General features: G+C 39.0%; 1 protein-coding gene and 1 long non-coding RNA gene across 5 annotated transcripts in view; both read right to left on the minus strand.

Annotated features, from left to right (window-relative positions):
• LOC127377611 (metabotropic glutamate receptor 4-like) overlaps positions 1-3,599 on the minus strand; it is a 169,081-nt gene extending 165,482 nt beyond the window's left edge. The window contains exon 1 of the mRNA XM_051425678.1: positions 1,209-3,599. The gene's annotated coding sequence lies outside the window, so the exon portion shown is untranslated. The remainder of the gene's footprint in view (positions 1-1,208) is intronic.
• Positions 3,600-4,790: 1,191 nt separating this feature from the next.
• On the minus strand, positions 4,791-22,722 carry LOC127377759 (uncharacterized). 4 transcript variants are annotated; one of them, XR_007887748.1, is made up of 5 exons: positions 22,614-22,722; positions 20,441-20,486; positions 16,940-17,058; positions 10,465-10,531; positions 4,791-9,615 (listed from the first exon to the last, which is right to left on the minus strand). It is a non-coding gene; the product is annotated as an uncharacterized LOC127377759 (long non-coding RNA). The 4 variants fall into 4 exon arrangements; XR_007887747.1 differs by lacking the exon at positions 20,441-20,486; XR_007887749.1 differs by lacking the exon at positions 22,614-22,722 and having other exon boundaries at positions 4,791-9,589; positions 20,441-22,114.
• Positions 22,723-23,971: the final 1,249 nt, after the last annotated feature.

The following is a 23,971-nucleotide window of genomic DNA, read 5'->3' on the forward strand; positions in this document are numbered from 1 at the left end:
ATGAATGCATCTGAGAGTAATGAGTGTATCGCCTCAATTAATTCATTTTCACTAACTGAAATCTATTGAGGCATTTGTGTAGGCTAGATGTGGATGTTTGACACAGAAGAGATCCAGAGGGTTTTTAGAGTGGAACTTAACAAACCAGAAAAACACAGACTGACGTGAAGAAATAAGAAGTGGGAATTGAGCAAATACGGGTTTGCCTGCTAACTGCACAGAAATGTTTAAATATGTCACTCCAGGATGCCTGTGCAAACTGATTCGTTTCTGTGTCAATCCTGAAGAAAAACTACACAGCATCGCATCAGTGGAAACATTCCTCAAGAATACATATTTGAATGTTTAAACATTGTAAAAGAGCAGCGGAAATATGAGCAGCGGTTCATGCATCCTCTGACAGTGATGCATAATCAAGTGAGGCGTCACCAAACCATATGACCCACCAGGGCGTCATGTCTCACTTGGAAATGATTACATGCAAAGACGAATTCACACCGATTCACACAAACAACCCGGTAAAAGCTCACACATTTCAGGGCGTCTTAAAAATAGCACCTACTTCGCTTATATCCACTGCTTTAATTGAATGACATTCATTTATCCGACCAGTCTTGATCTGTGCATTGATTAGACCTATGGACTCCCCGGATTCGCTTGTGTGGATGTGAGGAACAACAGTCAGCCAAGTGGAGCGGAAATGAGAGAGAGGGGCTTGCAGAAGGGGCTCCCATAGACACAGTTGATGAAGGGGTTCATTGTATTGTCAAGTCTCCCCCTCCTCCTCCATCAGCTCCATGAGAAATGTCAGCCTCGTTCCTGTGCTCCTAAAGCCTTTCAGGAAAGGTGATTCATCTGTTGATCAGACAGGGACCACAGCCCTCCAAAACAGAGGCTAAACCTCTCCAACAAACGCGTACACACACCAATATCCACAAGGAGAGGGGTTTGTAAAGTCAGCAAGAGCGACTGAGCTCAATCCCAAATGCCACGAGAAAACCAGAATAACCTTAATTGATCGTACATAGCTTTTTAAACATGCAAAACACGCGTCCAAGTAGCTTTGATAGACAGATTTGTGCAGCATACTCTAACAGACAGAAGCCACAACACAGCTGCGCAACTCTGCATGCATGCCTGTCACAGCGCTCCTTAAAACCCCCCGCTGCTCCAAATGTGACACTGTAAAAGAGAGGACACACTCTTACCTTTAAATCCTCCAGATGTAAGTGAGCCTAAAAGTGGAGAAAATGAACTTCTGCGATCTCTGATGCCGTCCAGTGTGTGTTTTTTCCTTCTTTTTCTTCCTGCGTCTTTGTTTGGCAGAGCCAGCTCCAGTCAGCACTCGCCTCCTGTTTGGACGCCGCTCGCCAAACCCGCCACACGGATACAAATGATTTAAATTTTTTTTAAATGAAAAGAAAAAGAAGACAGATGTGGGGAGTCAAAATGCCAGTGTGAATTGGGAAGTGTTGTTAGTTGTGGAGGGGTGGATAAAGCGCCCTGTGCAGATGCGGTGTTAGTCCCAGACTCCAGGTTTGAAACAAGATCTCCTGTTTGTCGATCAACTCCGCTGCTCAGCCGCTGTCCAGTAGCGAGTGGTGCTGAATGAGACTCCAGGGGTTGCAGAGATTTCCTACTTTTCTTCCTCTCCTGTGCTCCTTCTGTCTGACTGACTGCACAAATCTTCCCGCCCACCGCGCAAGATTGGAAATGATGTGTCCCCTCTTCCCTTTTTTTTTTTTTTTTTTCCTTTTTTTATTAAGCGCCACAAATTAGATCCCTTGCAAAGGCGAGCTTTGTCTGACACTGCTGGTAACGCATTCCACAACAACAACGAGAACAACAAGAACAAAACAATAAATAGGGACAGGAACTGACTGCGTAAAAATCGATGCTTGACAATTTACATTGAAATCAGCTGTATTTTAAAATCAGATCAATAAGTTAACCTCGAGGTCGAAGCTGATGATTCGTTCATTGGAATTACACACAAAATAAATGATGGATGCTTCCCAGTTTTAAAGTCTGCCTCTGTGTTGTTATAAAAAGGTGAATTGGTGTAAAAAGCGGTTTAAAGCAGCTGACAGGTAATTCCAAGAGTTTTGTCACATGCAGGCCGAGGATGAAGAAGCACGGGAATGTGACAGAGCTGCCCCTTTTTTGTCACCAGAGATCAGAATCAGGAATACTTTATTGATTCTCTGGGGGGGTAAATGATGTTGCAGAGATTGAGGTGTGGAACTGTAACTCTCTCCAGGATTTTGGCTCTCACTGCTCCTGATATCTGCATTTAGCATGAATTACTATACACTGAAATTATTTACAGGAACGCACTGACGCCTCTCCGCCTCACCGGGGCGGTTTATAAAGTGTGTTTATGTCTCGCTGCCCTGAAATCATCCCTGCGTGTCAGTGTATGGTTGTTGTGTGTTATCTTTTATGTGCAACGAAGGACTGTTAATGGAGGTTTGACGATTCTCTAAATTAACCAAACCGTGCAGGAAGGGCTCATTTCCAGGTTCGGGTCCTCTGAGTGCAGTGTGAACCAAAAATCCACTGTACAACAGTATTGGATTTCATTCTTAAGGCGCCCACTAGCGCATCTTTAGGTGCACTACCGCCGCTTCTGGCTGCTGTCTTTGTGCTTGTGTGAATATTCAAGCAGTCTTTAAAGTTCTGCAGTGGAAATTGCATGTCACACACACACACACACACACACGCACACACGGTTGAATCACACGCCTCATTCTCTACGTTTATGTACTGTTCACCGTTCAGTGATTATCTCGGATCATCCCTCGGGTAATTTCGACTTGTTCATTGGAATCGCTTTTCTTTATATGTTTATCATTACCGTGCTGATTGCAGTTATTGATTCATCAGTCTAATCAGCCGCACCACACTCGTCCGGTAATGAATGAACGCAGCCGATCCAGCTGCTTCATCTGGAGCCGCACTTTAATCTGGGCTCGGCTTGTTGTTGCCTGTGGAACACCAGAAAGTCCTCAAAACTGGAACAACAGAAGCACTTTGTGGATTTTTTCGCACACATGTTCACATTCACAAACATATCTGGACCACTTTCTGGTAATACGCACTGTATTAACTGTAACCGATGGCTTCTTTGTTGGTTAATACATTATTTACTAATGCTTTAAAGATCAATATGCTAGCTAATCATTAAGGACACCTTTAGGGCTGTCAGGTTGTTGAAAGTCCCTCTGCAGTATGACACTTGGTTTGTCATTTTATCCCTTCATCAATAAGACTTACAAACCTTTTGGAAGAGAGCAGCAGGACATTTTGACCACAGTCCATTTATTAACATTTACAACTGCTGACTTGAATGATTGTGTAACATCACTTTATCGACCTAATAATTTAGTAGCATTTATAATTCAATATGACTTAAAGTGAGAGAGCTGTGAGCCTTTTTTTATGAGTTTATTAACATTTACAACTGCAGACTTGATGGTTCATTGTTTCCACTTTTTCTGATGACTAATGCAAAGTTTGACCAGCTGTTGATTTGCATTCAACACTTAAACTGTAGACACTACTGGAAATGCAAAATATTTATGGGAACAGATGTTTTCGTTACATATTCGAGTTAGAAAACTTCCCATTCCATTCTGCTGTTTGACTCGGTTGCACAGTGTGTCCTGTGTGTTTCGAAACACAGTTATAAATGTTAAAATCCATTAATACATAGGGCCTACACATCACAACTGCAACGGCAGGAATTTACCCAACCTGGCAACACAAAAGTTGTTTTTATTAATGGCCCATAACTGATCTATAAAGCATTAGTAAATTATTTATTAGCCATTAATAAGGTGATTAATTGCAGCTTTTAAACCCTTCATAAAGGGTGCTGTATTACAAAATGGTGACAACATATCAAAGGTGCAGTCGTCTGGCAATAACTGTCTTTAGTTGTTTGTGCAGTGCTGCGTGTATACAGGGTTTCCTAGTCTGTAATATCTGAAAACACTCCTAACACACATTTTACTCACTTACATTCACATTTTCACCCAAACTGTAGACCTTTGTGTATTGTTGTGCGTAATGTTACAAGGTGAATTAAGTTGGTTTTCATGAAGAAGATTGTTTTTTACTTTGACCTTATCTGCCAGCAATGTTTAATAAATTATGCAAAAACACGCCCTGTAAACTACTTTTAAAAAAAGGTACTTAAATGGTAAAAGAAACAGAGACAGTTTGCCTGTCTACATGTGTTGTCCATTCCAACAAGCCATTAAGGCAGAAACATCCCATCATCTGGAACATCTAGTCACAGCAGTATGTACTCCCTTCCTTGTGGCCACAGTAGGAAAACACTGTGATAAACAACTTTGGATAGCCTCATGTTTTTTTCTTTGCTTGTTAGTGCAAAATTCATGAGAAACTGTCAAATCTGAAAAGCTTGTCAGCAGTTATTTTCTTAAGTCATTGAAACGGCTTGCTCTGTGTTGCTCACAAGGTAACACAGTTATGCTATGACTATGCTATGCTATGCTTTTATTATTTCATGTCATCCAGATTATGGCACTGACTTAAACTCACAGAGATAAAACCACAAATTCACGACTCAATTACAAAACACTGGAAGAACAAATGCCCAGATTCTTAATTATGTAAGCTGTTATATCTGAGTTTCAGTATATTTTTTTCTCACCTCTTGACTGGAACAATTATAGGCTAAATGCATTTGTTTTTTCCCGGGAGCATTCTCACTTTGAAAAATAATTAATAACACAATCAGAAATGAAGACTGGAAGCCATAATAGTGTTTATTAGAGCAAAGTTTTTATACATTTCAAAACACAAAATGTAAAACTGACCCTAATGGTCCGCAGTCTTAATTATTGAATTCATGAGGGCCAAGACAGGATTAATAAATAATCAGGGTTGTATTAAAAGCCTACTTATTTTCACCTTGGTCTGTTACATGAGCTTTGGGGTGCATGAATTATTCTGTTCTCCCCCCTAAACTGTGATCCATCCAGATTGGGTGGGCAGCAGGATTTGATTAGCTCTCCTCCAGTACTGCTGTGATAGACTCAGAATCCGGAGAGTGATTCAGTCTCAGTAAATGCAGAGTCACACCCTTGTTTAAAAGCCAAATAACAAATAACTCAAAATGAATTGTGCTCTGGTATGTCTTTGGAATAAAAACAGGTAATTACTGGGTGGGGTGTAATGTTGCTCACAGTGGCTAGAAAACTCTTACAGACCAGATGAGATGCTGTTATTTGTTGGTATTCGGCAACCCTGCTCATATTTATGGTTATCTATCTCCTGTTAGGGTGGTGATGCAGTGCCGGCTGAGGGGACCGGGCTAACAGGGCTCCTAATGAAAGCATCGGGAGAGCTGCAACTCAGCACACCACAACACATATGTCTTGGACAGAGTATTTTCAACAATATTCACAGATTCTGCAGATATGACAAGCATTTCATGGTGCGTTTGTTAAGTTCTTCTATAAAATATATATTCAAAGCACCGGTCAAAGATTTAGATGTTTACAAATACATAAAAAAAAAAACCTTGAACAGGTCTCACAATGTGTTCTTCATGATTAATAAATCCAACTGAGCCACTCATCATATTTTAATGTTCAGTTGTAAATTTGGGCTTTCATTATGCATGTGACTGTGAGCCAAACCACACCATTGCAGACGGATTATGATCCAGTTGTCCTAAATAAATATATATATATAGTTTAAGTAATAATAAAAAAGAGCTGTTTGCTTGACCATAAACATTTTCAGTACATGTCTCATGCTGCTAAAGTAGATGAGAAATGTTAACTTGCTTTAACACATCCTACATCAATATACAGATGTACATGCCTCTTCTATTTTTAGTCTTGTGTTCACACCGTCCTTGCATAGACAGGGTGAAAGTGACACGTTTAAGACAGAAAAAAGGACTATAAATCCAATAAATCACTCTGTAAACAAAGCTGGCAGTTAGGCAACACTGTGCTAAGAGCAGATGAAGTTATCCATCTGTGATTGCACCTTACTGTACTCACAGATGGATCAGAAATGTGCTACATGTTACGTAACCCAAACATCAACAAGAAATTAATGAGATGCCACAGTAATGATAGAAAAGTTGGCTGGTGGAGTTACAGTGTATCATTTTTTCTATCTATCTATCTATCTATCTATCTATCTATCTATCTATCTATCTATCTATCTATCTATCTATCTATCTATCTATCTATCTATCTATCTATCTATCTATCTATCTATCTATCTATCTATCTATCTATCTATCTACCTATCTACCTATCACACACACACAAGTTGTCCATACTTTGGGAAGTGGTGGTAGAGGTTACATTAGGAGCCACGTTGGGACAGGCAGTTTGAGCCTCGGGACCGAGCAGCAGAGTTCTGGGCATTGGGCCATAGATCTGTCTGGCCCACTGTCCTGCCTGGCAACACTGCAGCTCTCCACAGATGTAAATGTAACTGGAGGTGGCCTTCACAGCATTAAGCATTGTTTAACACTACAGTAACCTCTCCCGTCTCATGGCTGTGGGCTTTCATTAGTGGTGATGTGTGTGTTTGTATACTACCTTTTTAATGTGTATTGTTTCAGCACGAGCAGCTGACATTTTCTTTAATTATAATCCCTCTTTTGTGCATACGTATTGACAAAATCCAGCAGAGTAACAAGCTGCAAGCTGCAAAAGCCATTCAGCCATTGCAAATAATGCATAGTCTCACCATCACAACTGATTTCTATCAAGTGTGGCATTAGAGATATACCTCCAATCTTTGGCAGCAAACAATGCTTAAGGTCCCTTTACACTGGGCTGTTCCAGATGAAAGTTGACAATGAATGTGATGAAATCTTTTTTTTTTTTACACTATTCACACTGCGATGGTATTAGTGGTAAAGAAGAATGTTATTATTTTACCAGAAAAACTTAAAAGCTATCAGTACAGCAGCACCGGACACACACATACACACACACACATTTCCATGGTCTGCAAATTGCAGCTTGTCTTCAATGTGTCTTGCAGTAATGTGCCACAGTCAGCTTACTCTGCCACCTACTGGTGAGAGCAATACATGTATAAATCTAAAACAAAAAAATTATTTGAGAGTAATACTAAAAAAAATGTTAATTTAAAGGAATTGAAATTAAAAAATAAGATTTTTTTGCAGGTGCCACTTCAATCAAACACATTGGTCAGCACACTGTGAAAGCCCACAGATGGCTGATTTAGAGCTCCAGTGCCCAAAAGCAGGCTGCATCAAAATTCTGATGTAGGACCACAATGTGACTGTCGCTACAACCCACATTTATAAACTAACCAATCAGAATATGACATGAAATGACACAGAATACATTGGTAAGAAAAATCACAAACATATTTACCTTAAACTCACATAGAAAAATGATCATCTCATGATTCAAAGTTGGATGGATTGCGACTGAGACTTTACCCATCTGGCACAGTGTGATATGCAGTGAGGTTGTTGTTTTCACACAGACTATAGGCGCCTTGGTTCCTGAAACAGTTGCTTTAATGTGTGCTACATTGTCTTCTCCACCTTAGTTAAAATACTAATTACATTTTACTGTAAACTGGAATGATTGTTACATACATTAGAAACAGTATTGTTTCAGATGTCACTATTAGCTCTAGTGTTTATGATTCAACACAGGGTTATATATAGTTTATTTATCAAAGCATATGACATTTAATTTGTAATTCACTGCTCTCACCCAGCTTGCAATAAAGAATGTTAAGTCAAGTTTCTTTCTGTTGCCATTCATCACAAGTGTGTCTCAAAGGACTTTACAGGGATTGAGCCTACCAATCAATCACACAGCATTGTGTAAAACAGTAATGCAGCAAAATAAAACACAACCAGTACAAAGCACAGCATACAAAAAACACATGTAGAAGACATAACAAGTGAGGTAAGTGGGAAGATGGTCCCTGTTTGTTGTCTTGAATGCACAGTGTAAGACAAATGTACACAATTTACCATTGCAGAGTTTTTGGCAGCAAGACATACTTCAGTTTGAACAAATGGCCAAGTAAAAAATGGCAAACATTTAGCTGGTTTCAGCTCTCTAAATGTGAGTATTAGCTGCTTTATTCTGTTTTATATCACTGGAAATGAATTGTCTTTGACATCTGTACTGTTGGTCAGACAAATCCAGCACTGCATGTGTCACATTGGGGTCTGGGAGATTGTCATGGGTATTTTTCACAATTCTGTGACATTGTATTCACAAAACAATGAACTGATAGTGAAATAATAATAGTTAGGTCCAGCCCTAGTCAAGACTTAAAATGTTCCACTCAACTAGATCAGTACAATGAATTGAATCATTACAACAGCTGAAAGAATGACATTCATTCAACATTATATTATGAATTAAACATTTTGTATTTCTTGCTATGCTGTCAAATAACCTTATGAAAAGAAGTTTGTGAGCACTAATTAAAATGTTAACCACTAACTCATTTAAATATTAACTCTATTTACATGTCTGTAAGGGTGACCAGATCCCAACAAACATGGGACAATGTGTGGTGAGGTAATCTAAAATGTTGATGTAATGTCTATCTAATTTGAAAAAATAAACATTTATGTTCTGTCTCTTTGCTTGGAACTCCCTAAACTTTGCCCTTTGGTTGATTCAGCAGCACACAATAGACTGTGCAGGTTTGGTTACAGGTTAGACCTTCAGCATGCGAAGGCCTTCAATGCAACTTTCTGAACTCCCACACAAAGTTAAGCTTTGTTTTATGCTTACTGTATTAAGTTTCACAGTTCATATGGTATTGAACAATAGTCTGCGATAATCACCTTCCACCGGCTTCACCCAGTTATAGTTTCCCAGTATTTGTTGTGGCTGCGTTTCCTTTTCTTTGTGGTACTTCGCATCATATTCCACCTAAATCTGCATAGCTTGTTACTTTGTGGTGACTGGCAATTGTCCCCGTTGGGCATAGTGCAGGAAAGTCTGTGAAAGTTTAACCTGCATTTGACCCATGTGTGCGCAGTTTGATTGACATTAAACACAGCCCCTGCTTTCCTCGCAGCCACTGCATAAAAACTAGGTTTTTAGAAAAGCATCTGCCATGCAGTGGTTTGACTTTTGTAAACTAGAGCAGTTTGAAATGTGGAACATTTTGTCTCAAAATGTAGGACTTACGACAAAGGAAAAAAATGCAGTGCAGTCCCACACAATGGAGTCCCTAACAAGGAGACGCCTGGCTACCCCTGTTGCAGATTGCACCACTGTAGACAGCAGCAGGACATTTGTGAAAACTACTAATTAAAATAATTTTAATGAAAAAACAATAATGAAAAATGACACAAACATGAAAATTATAGATAATTACACTAAACCTATTTCTTCAACATTTTTGCTCATGTTCCTGTCATATTACTTTTCTGCAGGCTATTGTTCTTCTGCCCTTACTGTGAGTGTTGGTGCACGCCTATGCAGCAACCCATTGTTTGGTTTGTCCGTTCTGGGCTACTGTAGAAACAAGGCGGTTCAACATGGCGGACTCCATAGAAGGCGACCCACGGTGTCTGTCTATATAAAAAAAACACTAAATCTAAGGTAAAAAAAATACAATTCTTATTTCCAGGTGATTATACACTAATGGAAACATACATATGCATATTATGTTCTATTTCTGCCAACAGATCGGCCTTAATGTTACACACTGGACCTTTAAGTCCCAACAGCAAGTACAACACAGATTAAATTAACTAGTAAACATACACATTAGTGTTCACAAGAGTAAAGAGAAAAATACACAACACTTAGCAGTCAGACTACTTAGAAGGTTGAAATAGCAACAGATTAGCCTCAGACAGCTTGGTTAGCAGTAAACTTATTACAGGTAAACTGAAAATCACAAATCAGCAACCCCAAGACAGCAAGAATAAAAAGAGTACCTACAGATAATCTTTTAATACGGGCATTTGGTGAGTAGATTAAACAAACCTGTTAATATTGGCTTGGTCTGACAGAATATCAGATGAACTGCAACTGCTGAACTGTGTTTCTAGCAAGAGAACGCCCGACTCGAATCAACTGCTTTTAGAAGAATAATACATTCCTCACACAAGTGATGAGACAGGAAATCTAAGCAACGATAATCAAACTAAAATGGTTTGTCTCTTTAAGTGACCAAAAAGCTATGAGGCTAAATTGCTAAAGGATAGTGTGCATTAACATGGAGAAGTTGTTTCACTTTGAATTATATATTCGGGTAATTTTGAGATCTGAGTTGTAAGCTTAAGATTTGCTTTGCTCCTTTCTCACACATCCACCCCCTTCTCTTATGCAAAAGAGGCTGATTCCAACAGTCTTAATGCATTTTAATGTATTAGTACAGCTCCTTGGCCTTAAGAAAATAAATAATGAGAAACCTTGGCTGAAATTATTAACTTCTTACGTTCATGTCTGGTCTGTGCATCATCCCAAAACTGAGCAAGGATCCTGGTAAAACATTAATCAGCAGCCTGGTAACAAAATAGGTAAATTTAGTCAGTGCTCGGAAAGGTTTTTATATAAGTAACCAGTGACTCTAAGGATTTGGGTTTGTGTTCCTTTTTGTCTACTTATAGAATAACTTGACATTTAGGGAAATATCCCTATTCAATTTCTTGCCAAGACTTGGATGAGAAGTTTGACACCACTTTGATGTCTGCTTGTTAAATTTGAAGCTACAGCCAGCAGCACTATCTTAACTTAGCATAAAGACTGAAAACAAGGAGAAACAGCTTGCTTTCTTAAAGGTCCAGTCTGTAACATTTAGGAGCATCTATTAGCAGAAATGGAATATAATATCCACAGGTAGTTGTATAGTTACCTGAAAATAAGAATCATTGTGTTTTTGTTACCTTAAAATGATTTTATCTACAGAGAGAGCGGGTCCTCTTCTTTGGTGTCCGCCATGTTTCTACAGTAGCCCAGAATGGACAAACCAAACACTGGCTATATATAGTGGCTTTCATGTTTTTTGTGAGTTTTGCAGTCACCGTAGTTTCTCCTACACACTAAGACTACATTGTAATCTGCAACTTCACCACTAGATGCCACTAAATCCGACACACTGGTCCTTCAAGGTAACACAATCCACCTACCAGCACTGCTTAAGTTCACTAATTAACATGTTCCATCTTGTTTGTTTAATTAGGAAACTGAAATATCAAGGGGACCCCTATTTCTAGTCTTTATGGTAAGTTAACAGTCTCCTGGCTGTAGCTTAACATTTAACGGACAGATATGACATGGGGCAAAAATCAAAAAAGACATTTCCCAAAATATTGAAATACTCTTTTAATAAATTATTTCCATAATCAGTATACATTGCACCCTTAAAGACAGTGAGCTTTCAAACTTCCCATTTTACTTTTGGAATTGCCACTTCTGCCCTCTGAGATATGCTTTTTTTCCCCCTTCCTCTCCTTTATCCATTGCCACAGTTTATCTAGGATGAGAATGTTGCCTACCATACATTGTGTGAATGTAATCCAATTCAGAGAAATGTTTGCAGCTGAAGCCAAGAGCCATTGTTATACATTGAGACAGCCTATCTGGAAAAAAACACCAAACCGCCTTTACAATCACAGCGTGCAGGATAAGTCATGTTTGGTTTTAATCCTCAGAAGCAGCTGCTTTCAGAACACAACTACAATGCATTTTATAGCAGATGAACCTGTATCGTGTGGGAGAGAAGGCAGCCTAAGATGAACCCACAAAAATATTTACACATGAAAATTATGTTTATTCAACAGGATTATCAATGGCCAGCAATAAAAAAAAATAAAGCCTTTGAGGTTATATTAGCAAAATATACAAAGATTTAGCCACTGTCAGAATGCAAATGTATGTGCAGTAGCATCGCATAATCTTGCAAAGATGTATCTTTGTGGTCACAAAGAAAATGTTAAAATAGAGTTATGCCTTGGTCTGAACACGCAAAAAGTACATTGAGCATTCAAGCTTATCTTAATTGCTTTTGCTCATGATATTCCTCACCAGTCCATCAAAACTAAACTGCCTTTACAGTTTCAGTGTTAAGGATAACTTTGTGTTTTTACCACAGCTGCTTCTATGAGGATTAAAAACAGCTAAAATGTGTTGGGTATACACTGGATAAACCTGAAAAATGTCTGAGACAGAAAGCTGTAAGATATTTACTCATGAAAATATTTATTCATCTTTATTATTAATAGCCAACAGCAACAGAAAAAAACAACCCTCTGATCTCTGGCTTTTACTGGTCCCTCAAAGGATTTAAAGAGAGCTCTAACTGGCTGTCACCTAACACTATTGGGGGTAAGCATCCATGTGTGTATCCTTAAAAGTTGGATGATGACAAATAAATAATGTATGAAATGATGGAAAGCCTAAAAACTCAATCTGGGCTTCTGTTAGTGGGCCTTATGTGATGTGTGTTTCTATTTGTATTGATATTTCAGTATGTCTATCTCAAGTGACCATCAAGTAAAATAAAAAAATAACGTTATATTTATATTTTTTTTATATTTATATAATATAAATAAAGTTTCTTCTTTCATGTATTCAGGTAAAAGTAATATTGTACGATTAAATATTAATTAGTAAACTGTTGATGTAATATATTAATTTCTTTTACAAACAGTCAGTGTATCATTTTTCATTTTCTGATCAAATATCAAACAGTTAATTGCTCCGTAAGACTCTCTCAGATCACCATATGCTTTGATATTTTGATTTAGACTGATGGCTTTATTATCTGTGTGTTTTGTTATAGGCTAGTGTATGTTTTCAAACTCTAATTAGCCCAGCTGTTCTTTTGTCTAGTATTAATAGAAGCTGGGTTACATTTATACATTCACCAGCTTGTGTTCAGCAATAAGCATAAATTGTAAAAAAAAAAACAACAACAACATAATAATAATAAAATCTGGCTTTAATACCAGCTTCATTAAATGACATGCTGTAATGCAGTACTTACTGCATAACATCAAGTTGTTATGCATTCACGTCAGATTCTAAACATGCATTTATAAAACGTTTCCACCACTGTAGCAAGTTTCCATCCGACTGAACATAGACAAGACTGTCCAATGTTCCCACTCCTCTTTCTGCATGGTATGCAGCTGCTCACCACTCACAGTCAATCAGTGTTTTAAAAGGAAAATCAGATGCAACTTTTCATTGAGTCGGTTGGTGGATGATACCACTCTTTCTCAAATGGCTCGGCTCAGAATGCTGTTGAAATTTAAACATGCTTTAAGTTTTTATTGTTTGTCTAAACCTAAATTACTACTTGGCTTTAAATACTATAACCCATGTCTGCAATATACACCCTCAAATTTAATATACCTAGTAATTAAAATGACTTAGAAAAACAATTCTAGGTATTCATTTAATATTGGGTTTGGGTTTTAAAAAACAAGATATAATGCGATGAGCTGGTGGGTGGGTCTTTTGTTTTTTGGGGTGGGATTGGCCTTTTGGGAATATCAAACACAAGAAGCTGTAAACACAGCATTGACATTTTCTCACCTCAGAAGGTTGTTATGATGGTACGTGGTTACAAGCAATTGCTTTTTAACTAATCCAACAGACACGGTGCAATATTATTGTTTATTTGGCATTTTGTGTCTGTCCACATGAAGTCCAATATTCACTCTCTTTTAGCTCTGTTTTTGGTCTCCACCGACTCCTGAGGGAAATATCTGGCTCTCTAGTGGCGAAATGCTTCATTATGTTCACCAGCTAGTTGCTAGCTTTACCTTCCGTTAGGTGCTGAATGTGCAGTGTACCACAGGATTATCTGAGGCTTTTTTTTTTTTGCAGACAACAGCTTCCTGCTGTGGCTGAAAACAAGGTAGATGAGAGCGGTAAGAGTGAACCAAAACACGAACGTTATGGAGCGTAAAACCAAAACAACCAAATATTAAGGAATAACTGCAGAGTCAGCTAATAAAAACTGTAAAAATAAAGTAATTTCCAGGCTTATAAATGTAAATATTCACATCAATAAACATGCTTTATTAGATATCATTCCTATGTTGTGTTGTTGTTGTTTGTTGTTACTCACTTATGTTCTGCTGTGAAGAACTTTAGCTATTTTTGTTTTGTTATTGTGATTAAAATTATTACACTCCATCTTATTCCAAACCATTTGGAAAGCACATTCAAACACTGCATTTCTCCCAGAATTAATTAAACAGAGATAGTGCACAAGTTTTAACTCAAAATTGAATGTAACCTTTAGACTTAAATGTCACATCCATGTTTACCTTCTTTCAGTTGCAGTTGCGAAACAAGCCAGACATGCTGGACTTAGAAAGGGATAGTTTGTTATCTTCTGCTCTGCAACATCTTGAATGGAGATTGGTAAAGAGTAAACAATGGCTTTCTCCCATTGACCAAACCCTCCTCCAATTACCTCCTTGTCTCTCCTTTCCTCTATTCTCATTTGTTACATCCTCTGTGACCTTTCTATTGGATGTGGCAGCAGTCAAACGTCAGTGTGAGCATATCATTGATAGAGGGATGGAGGTCATTACCAGCAGTTGTCTTGGAGAAGGCTTTAATCCCTCAGAAAGCTAAAGCTAAAGCCAGAGCTCGGCTGCTGGAGTTGGCTTAATTACTGACCGAGTCTAATTGGCTCCGTGTATGAGCTATGATGAAAGCAGGATGTGACACTTAAGGCTAGACTTCCTCTGCTGTCTGCCCTTTGTGTCAGTCCCATTAACCTTTCCCTTCCACCTTCTCCTCTGCCTTTTTATGTTCAATTTAAGGCACTATTTAAATGAGCTGGAGTAGAAAGACTAAGAGGTTTGTCATGGGTTTAATAATTGCATGTTAAATTACTATTACAGGCCGACTTAGCATCTAAGAGGTGAAGATCTCCTATGCTGGTCATTTTTATTTAGCTGCTTAATGTTTAGCTGTCTGAAATACGTCCATGCTTGTTTGTGGGTGTGTGAGAGATTCTATCACTTTCAAGTGTAGGCCCTGTATTGAATATAGGCTCAATTATTTGCTGTATGTCAGCAAAATGGTTAAAAAAAAAAAAAAAAAATTCCAATAATTACATTGTACATTCAAAAGGAACAATATTTCAATAGGGAGCTAAAATCTGCAAAGTAAAGCTGTGCTCAGTGGTTGCCCTTTGGGATATTGTGAGCTTTGGAGTGTATTGTCAGTACTGTGTAATTAATCATACTACCTAACTGCATTCACAGGGTCCCCTTTGGTTAATTGGACTGCAGTTGCAGAATGGACTAAGCGATGATTTATTCAGCAGGCAGGTGGAACGCTGCCCTGCATCCCCCCACCCCCCGTCTCCTACCAGGTACCAAGAATGGATGGCTCACTCCTGCACCCAGCTACTCTCTGCACTCCCCCATCCCTCAGGCCAATCGACTCTGAGGGCACATTTACAAGACGGGCTTCAGGGTGACAAAATGAAAAGAGGAAGGGTACAGTGGAATCAATTTTCCCTCTTTTCTCCGTATGCAAGACTTATACTGGTAAGAGCAGGACAACAGATAACAATATTGAGCATCTGTAGAAAGTTTAACAAGTGAACTTCCTCACAGTGCCTGTTGGCAAGTAAAAACAAACAACAGAGCCAGCCAAAGGTGAAGCCCCTTGACATTTGCTGCCCTCCCTACTTCATGGGTCTTTGTTTCATTTACTGGCCGTGCTGTGAGGCAGACTGGTGGTAACTATATCATTTCAGGCTTGTTGGCAAGCCGAGCCACTGTGCCAAGCTTTGTTACACTGTTTTATCGGAGGTTAGAAATATTTGGTCCCACACAGTGGAGTAAAGTAAGTGTGTGTGTGTGTGTGTGTGTGTGTGTGTGTGTGTGTGTGTGTGTGTGTGTGTGTGGGTGGTTCAAACAAACATGTCCTTTATAGGTGGAGTAACCAACTGTGAAGAGTCTTAATTGAATCATTTAGATTACCTAAAGCAATAGACAAAAGCACTTGACATTAAGGTTTAAACACTCAAACTCATTTTAAATTCAACATGGAGTTTAAAGGTGTATTCCCGTAGATGAGAGTAAAGTGTGTAATTATTGTTCATATGATGATAAGCATCTATCATGTAGTGCATTGTGTGGACAATAATTTAACAGGGAAAGGAATAAGAACAAGGCAATCTGCCATTAGTGACATTTCACAGATAATCAGTCAGATTGGAGAATGGACCCTATAATCTGTAGTAGCAGGGCCCATACATCAACATTAGGATTACTCCTTCTCTTGCTGTAGTTTGTTTCAGTGCTGCTGGCGTACCATTACCCTGAGATAACCACACTTTAATAGTTAATGCAGCTGTGGGGCCCCCTCTGCATTACAAATGGGCCCATCCGTCTCACCTAGACCCCCGTGGGTGGCAGCACCGCAGTCCATCTTCAGCAACTCTAATCATTCATCAATAGGCAGCTATCTGACACCAGCTTACACAGGATACCAAACACTGTGATGTGGTCAAGGCCAGAGACGGACATCCTGATGTCAGAGAGGGGATCTGTTAACTGATATTACTCCAGACACCAGTATGGGACTTCCCAGTTACAACAGCTGGATTGCAGGCTCCAAGTACAATCCGCTTATCTAAAAGCTGCACTTTACCTCTTTTATAACCTGTCTAGACATTGAAAAAGAACAAAGACACTGACATGTTATTTACCAGATGAATGCATCATATGGTTTAGAGGGGGGCTCCAAGGATTTTATACATCAAAGTATGTTTACGAGTACTAGTGAATATATGGAAAAAGTTGTAGAGCCTTTCGTGGCTCCAGAGGGAGCTTATAAATTGCCACCTGAGGCAGTGTCGGTTGGGGCCGAAGACTACGAGGCTGAAAATGAAAAAAATCTGGGAGTATGGAGTTAGAAATAAGTGAACTTACCTGACTTCTGTAGCCCACTCCTCATCCCTGCTTAAGGCCAGCAGCTTGAGACTACATTAGCAGCTACTAGCATGGCACACTCGAATCTCTGACCGAACTGCTGGCAGTCAAATAGCATTCTGGATAATGTAGACAACAGGTTTTAACAAGGAAGAAGGATGCATGGAAAAAAAAGACAATATATCTGATTCTGCTGCATCCGTTTAACTTTCCAACAACGTTATAGCAGTGAAATGCTAAATCGTTACTCTTTAAACTAAATATTCAAAGGGGCACTTCACCAATTTTACATGATGTTCAGTTCATTTGTCAGAAGGAGTACTACTCAGCTGTTGTATGATGTCTTCTGTGGCTCAGGACGAAGAAGAAGTTTTCTGAAGTCTAAAATGAATAACCCTGATGATTTCGACAGTGAATAAGGCCATGGAGTTGCATCATGGGAAGTGGATCGATGGTCTTTGGAGCCTCATTTTTGACCATTCATTTTTAAATCTGTCTCCTGTGAGTCCTCAAACTTTATGGAAGTGAAACAGTAAATCGCTGCAGGACCCTCTTTAAGTCTTTAAAGTATGGTGTGGAAAACAAGGTAAGCTGAACATATTTCCTTTTAAGTTTTGGTGATATTCTTAAAATGTCACTGTCCACTATCTGTTCGCACAACAATTCTGTTTACTCTGGTGGAGAGGCAAGGGCGCCCTCTTTCCAATTTGCCTGACAGTGGAATGCCAGTCGAAATGCAATCAATAAGACAAAGCTGAAGTGACTCAGCTCTGCAGCTGAGCCTAGCACCTGTTTTGTAGAAGAGTTTGTAAACCTTTTATCCCCAACTGTAAAGCCCCGGCTCTTATTTGTTGTTGTGGTCATCACATCGGCACTCTGCTGAGAGAATCTGCTCTCCATTCCCAGTGGAAATAAAAAACAGTGATAAAACTGAACACAGATCGCCTCTATAAGTAACCGGCACAGATGCAGCCCAGGCCAGCCACTTTCTCCGGAGACTGCAGCTGCCAACCAGGGATGTGACAGGCCCAAAATGGGCAGGCGGGGCCCTTCCCTTTTGATCAATCAGGTAAGACAGAGAGGGGTAGTGTGAATTCTAAAACTCCAGATGCACTGTCACCAAGGTGACTCTCATCTGTTTCCCCTCCCAACAGCTCTGAACACACGCTCATCTGTCAGAATGACAGAGCTCCTTTGTTTTCTCTACTTAAGTTGGATTTAGACCTGAGGGTCAGTTGAATTAAGTAGTAACTTAATTCAGCTGCCTCTGATTGTCATTTCAAGAGGGCAGGCTTTATATCACGCTGCATGTGGAATTAATGAGTAAAATGGCGGCTTACCTGCAAAACTGTTCCTTGGATAACCTTAATTGATGAACACCTTTTAAAATCAGCAAATTCCTAGGGCTGTGGATTGTTTTGAGTGGGTGGATTGTCTTGGAAGCACATTGCCACAGTGATATCTACATGACTGCGTTATCAATTCATGTTTACTACATCGCCTTTTTTTCTCAGTGACAGCAAACTTGCTACACCTCCGATTCAGGTGAGGAATCAGTGCTGAGCAGATTTCCTCAGGGTAAGACTACCCTCTGCTGGGCATAATCACTAATGTGCTTGCCTGCCAGGAGACATCTTTGACAACCAGAGCTGAGGTGTCTTTTGTCACTGAGACATCTGGAGGGGTATGAACATCAACACAACAACACTTCAGCAGAGACGGATGTCTCCAGAGAAAATCTGTTCATGGTGGGTGATGGTGGAACGACAAGAAGAGGCACTACTTGTTTTTTTTTTCCTCCTCTGACATGTAAATAGGCAGTTAGAAATGTTTTAAGGGAAAGTATCTTTTCCCTCACCATTCAAGTACTGTTAAAGTATCACCACAAGATGGTGTTATTTCTCAAAGATGTCACATGGTGTTGGCCTGCAAAATCTAATCTGCGTCTGCCACCTATTGGTAAAGAGAGCAGACTATCCTGTATGTAACCATGCTTACAGATACTTCCTCTACAGCTACAGGTACCTAAATAATTCAACTTGAGGACATGAAGCAAAACAAAACAAAACAAAAATAGACCTTGATTTATTGACACACTAACAAAATATAACAGGGTTTGAAAGTATACATATTAAATATTACATAATTTAAGTTATTGCAGTAAAGACTGGCCATCAGCTTGGGGAGTGCTGCTCTCTCTGGCCTCCCTGTACAGACACCAAGCAAGAAAAACTTGCCTCCAGCCATGAATAGATTTAATGGTAATAATGTTTAAAGTGCTAAATGTGTTGTATGTTTTGAGTATTTTGTAATGTAGAAGCTCCAGTGTATGCATAATTAAATAATGATAATAATATATATGATTGATTGGACTGGATGTGATTAAAACGTTTTCATGAATTAGAATAAGAAACTAAGCTGAAGTATATATTTAGTATCTGAGCTATTGGTTCTAGTAGAAAAACTAATTTTTAAAAATGAAAATAAAACAAAAAGTAAGACTATTGACATGGTTAAGACAAGTTGTTGCCAAAGGAAGTTTCAAATATGGCACTGTTTTCACCCTTAAAAATTTCAAAAGCTTGAGTCACAGTATGACTGATGCACCCACTGGATCTCGGTCCAAAAATCTCAGGATGTGGATATGAAACTATTTGAAAGGGAGAGTGGAGCGTTGACTCAGTGACCGATGTACGGAGGTGAAATTAGGTAGTGTAAGAACTCCTATTATCCCCTGCTTATAGGAGTATCACATAAATACAGTGCTGTGTTCACTAAACAAGCAGCACGCGCTACTTCCTGTGTTTGTGTGAGTCAGATACTACTCATGAGCTGACTAAATCAGCCGGGCCCCATCCCCCGCCCACTAACCTCCGTCCACCCCCTCACAGAAGTATAAAAGACACCCACACACATATTCCCATCTCCGCCCACCTTGCCTTTCAACTGCTCCTCCCACACTTTTCCTCTTCCCTCCCGGTGGATTTTCTCTCCCTGTCCCTCTCTCTCCTGCTCCTGTCACCCCCCCCCCGTCTCCTCCTTTAGAGGACAAGAGGGAGGATGTGAGTGGCGTGTGTGTATGAGTGCGTTAGTCATGTTCAGGCTCATCCAGGGCAAACAGCAGCACAAGCAAGTGGGGAAACCCAGGCACAGGCAGGAATAGGATGTTTTGTCCACATCTGTTAGTTGGTTTGGCTGCAGCACTTTTGTGGTTTACACAGTGCCTAAAAATGGATTGCTAGAATGAGCTACAGAGCATGCTGGAGGCAAAGACGGATGAGCATATAGGAGGAGGGGAAAAAAAGGGCAGGAGGACATAGGTGGGGGGAGGGGTAAGCATGCCAAAGTGGGCCAAGACCCCCCCAGTGGTTAATAGGATTCTGTCTGCCCTGAGCTGGGCTTGAGTTCACGAGCCAGGAGACGGCTCTGAAGAGGGCGTCTGATGTGGAAGTGTTTGTCTCTTGTAAGATTTGATTAGCATTTAAATTCAAACTGACTCACCCGTTTGTTCTGTGGTTTTCTTGAGCCGTAGGTCAAGATCTGGTCACTCCGGTACAGAAAACATTTATTCATTAGTCTGTGATAAGGGACGGTGTTCTTGATTTAGCATGACTTCAGTTCAAATGTACTAACTGATGTAAACGTTTTTTCATGATCCTGATATGAAAGATTTCAGAATAAATCTCATTCCTCAAAATCCTAAAGCCAAGAATAGTTGGAGTATTGACGGAGAATGGAATTTCATGAAAATGTTGACTTTATTTTAAATTTCCGATAAGACGACTAATCAAAATAAGTCCTTGAAAGCGACAGAACAAAAGTGGCTTGTATTGAAATTGCTGACATGACCTTTATCTGTGCAGTGAAGATAGTCAGTTATTTGCTGGTTGGGGATCATCAACATTAAGCAAAAGAAACAAAACAAGCATAAAAATGATAAACTGCTCTAAGAGAGCACTACATTACAAAATTATGCTCTGAAATTATATTCTCTTGATATATGACAGTGTTCTGCTCTGTTATCAGTTTCCAGTGTCTGCACTGATTTTGCAACATTTGTAACCTACTTTTTTGCTTCATATCTAAATGTGAAACGCTAACATTTGTTTTTTATTATCTCCGATCAGTCACATTATCCAGTCCCCTCATCGGTCTCCAGGTGGTGCCAGTGGTTGAGAAGGACAACATTCCTCACACCAATACACACACACACACACACACACAGAGTGGACCTATTTCCCTGTCTCCATCCACATACTGAGGGGCTGGGTATATGGCAGAGATGTGTGAGGGTATGGGGGATGGGGCTGAAGTAGTTGTGGAAGATAGAGAGGAAGGAAGTGAATAGAGTGAGAAATGGGGAGGGAAGGGGGTGGCATGCAAGGCAAGCACATGCTGAGCGAAACATTGGACTCATTGAGAAAAGCGCTCTCTCCATTCATGCCCTATCAAATCCCCTTTTCACCCAAACTCTCACTCTTCTCATCATGTACGTACAGTGTATCGATATCTGTCCGCTATCTGCAGATAACAAAGGTTCTGGGGTGACAAAGTAATTTAATGTGTTTGTTTGTATCAAGTTATTTGAGGTAAATCCTGACAAAACAAATGGAGAGGCAAATGGCCAGTTTCAACCACTTTAAAGTTACTCTACAACCTCAGTATCTGTTTTCAATTGAAGACCCATCAACTCCAGATGGGCAGTTCATTTACATCAGAAACCACCGTATGAAAGTACTAGTAGGTGGTTTGATTAGAGCACAGTGTGGAGTGTCTCGATATTACATCGCCCTGTCTCCTCTGCATCCACCACACCCCTCAGATGTCATCAGATGTTTGTGTATTTCAAATGCAAAATGGTCAGATCAACACATGAAGGTTCCACCTACGTTTATATGAATGAAAAGTAGCTGTTTTTACTTATTAAATGACCCGGAGCCAGAACTAGGAATACGAATATGTCATATGATATAGGGACTCATACATTTTCTTACTCAAGGGTAGAAATAACTTTATACTTGCATATAATGTTACAGTTGGGTAATTGAGTGGCTTTTTCATAAATTTTAATTAACTTCTACTGAAATGATGTGACTACACGTTGGTATTGTCAGCTCTCCAGTGGCAACTGACATTAAACAACCTTTTTTTACATTTTATTTAATATAATTTGTAATGTAAGTTTATTGAACTCTGTCCTCTCCTCTCAACTTTTCAGAGCCATGCAAATTTCATTCATAATGTTCTACTTTACCTATCACAGAGTACCTTTTAAAATATGTTTTTTTTTTATTTTATTTAACCTTTATTCAACTTGGAAAGCCTCACTGAGATAAAAAAAAAAAAAAAGTGTTTCAGAAGTGGTCTGGCCAAGATAAGGCAGAAGTAACGGTGAAATAACATCTGACAGAAAACACAAAATGTGCCACAATTTAGAATTAGACAGATATATGAATATAGAATAACACATTTTTAAAAATCTAATAAAATCAGGTAAAACATTTCTTTCTAGAAGCAATCTACATAAAACAATCAAAGAACTGTATAAAACTATAACAATAAATAAAACCAGTCTAAAATAATAATCACAGTAACTGGTTCCCAACCCGGGGTTAAGATAAGTATAACAGGTTGTGAGACAATTCATAAGACAGGAAAGCAAATAAAAACTAACCTTTGTGATGGAAAACTTTGATGAAGATGAACCACTCGTGCTCAAAGAAGAGACCTTGATGACTGTGGCTCGGCCGACGAGAATAAGATCAGCAACACAATGATGCAATTCCAACCCGATTCTGAAGGTTATCTCCTGTCGAGGGGCATTTAACACAAACCCTGACTCATGAGAATTACTACTGTCCCAAATATGGTCATAACTCACGTAGCTACGTACATACGCGTGAAGATACAATTGGGTAGTGGTTCAAAACAAACTCTTAAGAACTGTCTATTAGATTGTTCTTAACTTTGGTCTTTCATAACAAAGTGGAACTACAATACGTTGCTCAGTCTTCAACCTTATCGGCTGCTCTGCATAGTCTAGTCAGCCAAAACAATCAGAGAGGAGGCCAAATTAACAAAGAAGTTTTGTACACAACTTCCCAGTAACAAGGGGGGGCCCTGCAGTCTAATGTTTCCCTAATCTTTGCTTTTATTCCCAACAATATTTCCTCTTTAGGCTTCTAAAACTAACTGCAGAAAGTTTCAGGCAGAGGGAGCAGCATAGATATATACGTATATAAACAGTAAAAATAGAAACCTTTACGGTAAACTTATGGGGAACTGTTAATAAAAATTAGCCCTGGGAGTGAAAAGCATGGCTGGTCACACCTTTTAGTTGAATAAAATTGCAAAGATAAGGTGGCTGTAACCCGACAACGGCTTTATATACCTAATTAAAGTTTATTTTAAATTAATAAAAAAACCAATAAAGCTAAAAATAGTAAGAAATTATGACAGTATTTTTAAAACCCTGCCTTAACATGTTTTAAACACAGTTTTATTTGCACACTGATGTTTACCCACCTTAAGTTTGGCATTAATTTCAATACATTTGTCATATGTATCTATAGAAATCCCAACAGAAGAGTAGTGAAATAATTAAAGCTTTGAGGTATTTTCATTTGATGCTATTTCTACTGCACTACATTTCAGAGAGAAACTACATTTATCCGACAGCTATATTTGCTCACTTTACAAATTTAGACTGTAGATACATATATACATAGTTTATAAAACATTATGCTTTATTATAGATTAAACTGGCAAACATATGAAGTAGATTTAAATTAGCTCACACTAGAAACAAATACAACAGTAGAATCCTTGTTACATAATCCAATAATGTATAATATAATAATATATGTAATATTATAATAGAATAACACGTCCACGGGCCATTTTTCAGCATTAAATACACTAACTGTATAGTTAGGCAGTATACTTTTCTGACGTATATCAGTTTTACCTTGTGGTCTTGCTCCTTTTACTCAAGTAAAAGACAGCAAACACTTCTCCCACCTCTGTAGAAGA

This window comes from Dicentrarchus labrax, unplaced genomic scaffold, assembly GCF_905237075.1.
Source record: "Dicentrarchus labrax unplaced genomic scaffold, dlabrax2021, whole genome shotgun sequence".
Classification (NCBI taxonomy): Eukaryota; Metazoa; Chordata; class Actinopteri; family Moronidae; genus Dicentrarchus; species Dicentrarchus labrax.